Genomic DNA, 3,035 nt, shown 5'->3' on the forward strand with positions numbered 1-3,035 from the left:
CAAAGCAAAATGATCTTCTCAGCTATATTAGGGGAAAAAAAACACTAATCCAATTATAGCTACAGTCAACATAATTTAAAATTACTTTAATGTTCGCTGACACATCTCAACAGTGACCCCTTCCACTTTGACATTTTGTCTGTTGTCCGTCTGTCGTCTCAGCCATAGCAGGTGCCAGGTGCCATGAGGCAGGCAGGCTTAAAGTTTCAAAGCAAAAAGAAAGAAAAAAAGGAGACAAATTTCCTCAGGGAAGAGATCCAAAAATATGCTCATCAGGTGGTTTTCTGACACATTTTTTTCACTCATTGGACTTCCCATCTGAAAAGGCCACTCATAAAAGGCTTACTGGGTATAGACATGTCCAAATACTGCCATCATCACCGTAGGCTCCAAGTGTCAGGCCAAATTAGTGTCAGCAAGGACTACTAAACACATCTGTCCTCCTCCATTAAGCACTGAGTCTAACCCTAGCTTTCCTGGGCCCAGGACCAGACACACCTGCTCTAACCTGCCCACAAAGCTGCTGAAAACAATAGCCCAGAATCCTTAATGAGGCACTGACTGAAGGAAATGTTTTCAGCTGCTGTTCCATTTCATTTGGACTGTAGAGTGACATTAGTCATCCTCTCTCTGCCCCTAAGTAACTTACCTTATATGTCTATATATGTCTATGGCCCAGGGGATGTGCCAAAAATAAGATAAGATAGTCAAAATAAGTCAACAGGCCAGGAGAGGATGTCTGTGCAAAAGCAATAATTTACTTTTTAAACGTTTACTAGTTTAAGTTTACACTTATTTTCAGCTCTTTCCATGCTATTTTATAAAATCAGCTGATGTGGCAAGGGGATAGGCTTGACTCAAGCTTCAGGGCTGATTTCCAGTCCTTACATATATGAAATGATTTTAGAAAATTGCCATACACCAGAGGTTAAGGTGGGTCATAGGGAGCCTGCACCTTCAAATAAAGAAAAAGAATCTGAAGCTGTTTTTATGAATGTCAATCTCAAGTTCATTTGTTTCACTCAATAAATGAGAAAGTAATGCCTCTCTGTGGTGTATCCACTCTCCCCATAACTCCCTTGAATGGGTTCTAGTTCATGTGTTTAAAAAGAAAAGAAAAGAAAAGGCTGGTTGTGGTATTAATTACCACATGTTTTAGCTTTTTGTCAGTCATGTCTGTTTATTGTCAGTCGCTGTGTCAAGTCTGATCTCAGTGTGTGTTATTTCCTGTTTTATTCTGATAGTCTCATGTCTTGTGTGTGTGTGATGTTCACTTTTTCTTCGCTTGCCTCGTCAGTCAGATTCTGTTCAGCTGTGGTCCATGTGTCACTTTTCTTTCCTTCTGTGTATATACTGTCTGTGTCTGTCTCAGTCTGTCAGATTCTGTTTTTTGCCAGCGATATTGCTGTGATTTTGAGTTTTACGTCTGTCTTCTGAGTCCTGCATTCTGGGTGTACTCCAGCTGCTTGCTCTGCATCACATGAAATAAATAACATTTTAGAGTTGTTTTGGCAGGGTTTTGTCAGTGAATGTGCATAAAAAATGAAGTTGGTTTAATACATTAAAGCGTAGCAGACCTCACAGCCAGCAGCACTGGTCACCTGATCACATGTCCTGCAAAGAGAACAAGTCCAACAGAGCTCATAGTACAATTTAAATACATTCATGAGTTGTTTTGAGGTGAGTCATTTTCCCCTGCTGCTTCCATTCACTGGATCAGGGGTTCCAACACCTGCCAAACCCTATAAATCCTGGATGTAAATGACCTCACTAGTCAGTAGCACCCTCAGTCTACCAGCCAGCCAGCCTCCCTATCTTGCTGTTTTATAAAAAGCGTTTTGTTTTTGTTTTAACAGACCGTTGCATCGTATCTCATATTCCACTTTACCTGAGCAGGATGGACTCATGCTAGCTTGCTGCCACTCACTCTTAAATATATGTGCACATTATTTGGATCCTCATTTTAAATGTGACCTCCCTGTATGATGTCAAAAACAAGAGATGCACACATCTCTGGCTTTGAGCACAGCATCCCCACCCACTATTTGCAAGGGTCAGCCAATCACAATGATGCAAATTTTAAAGAAGTGGTGCTTAAACAACATATTTCAGCCAGAGGATGAACTGAGGCGCTGCCCTAAGGTCCACTATAAGATAAACAAAATACATTTTGATCTGTGAATTGTGTAAATCAGCACTAAGCTGATTTGCAGTGAGTGTAACTCCTTTAAAGCACAGGTAAAGCTTTTTGACAAAATAAATCAGTTTTACATTTCAGTCTGTATTTATTTAGGGTTTTTGAATTTTCTATTTTCTGTGTTTCTTTTAAAATGTAAACACTATATTTAAAAAAAACACTTAGAAAATCAATATAGCGTTTGACAAATGCTTTCTGAAACTCGACAAAATGAAGTAGAACCGAAGTTCCGCTCTGCGTTATCACAAGCAAATATTCAACTGCTGTCATGGAAAAATCTGCAAAAAAAATCCTGGTTCAATCAGCAGAAACCTAAAACCTCAAAGTAAACCTTCAGTAAATTAATTTCTCAGCAGTTTAGTCACTACCCCTCGTTTTTACCTTCACATCAGTCTTGTATGGGCAGTGGATGAACTCAGAGCTCAGGACAGGTCAGATCTCATACACACTGAACAGATCTGCTGATCTCCTGGGTTCTGATAGCTTCCAGCTGCCCCTTCTCTCCTGTCTCACAAGCCCAATGTATCCCAGATGTCTCACGCTGGCTGGCTGGTTGGGCAATCTCACAGCTGGCTAGGAGCACCGGATGAGAAACAGAGAGGGGAAAAAAAGTGAGGGAAAGGAGAGAAAGAGCTGAGGGTACCTATGAAACCTGGATAATTCTGCTGGTATGTACGCTTTATGGTCTATCTGTTTCGTTGTCGTCATTGTCATTTGTGAAAATATGTCATTAACTGTTGCTGCGTATTCAGCGAGCAGAACAGAGATGCACCCGAGAGACACAAGGCTGCCTGCTTCCACTGTCCCTTCACACCGACACTCCCTTCTTAACCAAGAT

General features: G+C 40.9%; 1 long non-coding RNA gene across 1 annotated transcript; it reads right to left on the reverse strand.

The window, feature by feature from the left end:
• Positions 1-1,415: 1,415 nt before the first annotated feature.
• Positions 1,416-2,747, reverse strand: LOC120435109. The gene is made up of 3 exons (XR_005609522.1): positions 2,579-2,747; positions 1,561-1,614; positions 1,416-1,471 (listed from the first exon to the last, which is right to left on the reverse strand). It is a non-coding gene; the product is annotated as an uncharacterized LOC120435109 (long non-coding RNA).
• Positions 2,748-3,035: the final 288 nt, after the last annotated feature.

The sequence above is a fragment of the Oreochromis aureus genome, linkage group 20, assembly GCF_013358895.1.
Source record: "Oreochromis aureus strain Israel breed Guangdong linkage group 20, ZZ_aureus, whole genome shotgun sequence".
Lineage (NCBI taxonomy): Eukaryota > Metazoa > Chordata > Actinopteri > Cichliformes > Cichlidae > Oreochromis > Oreochromis aureus.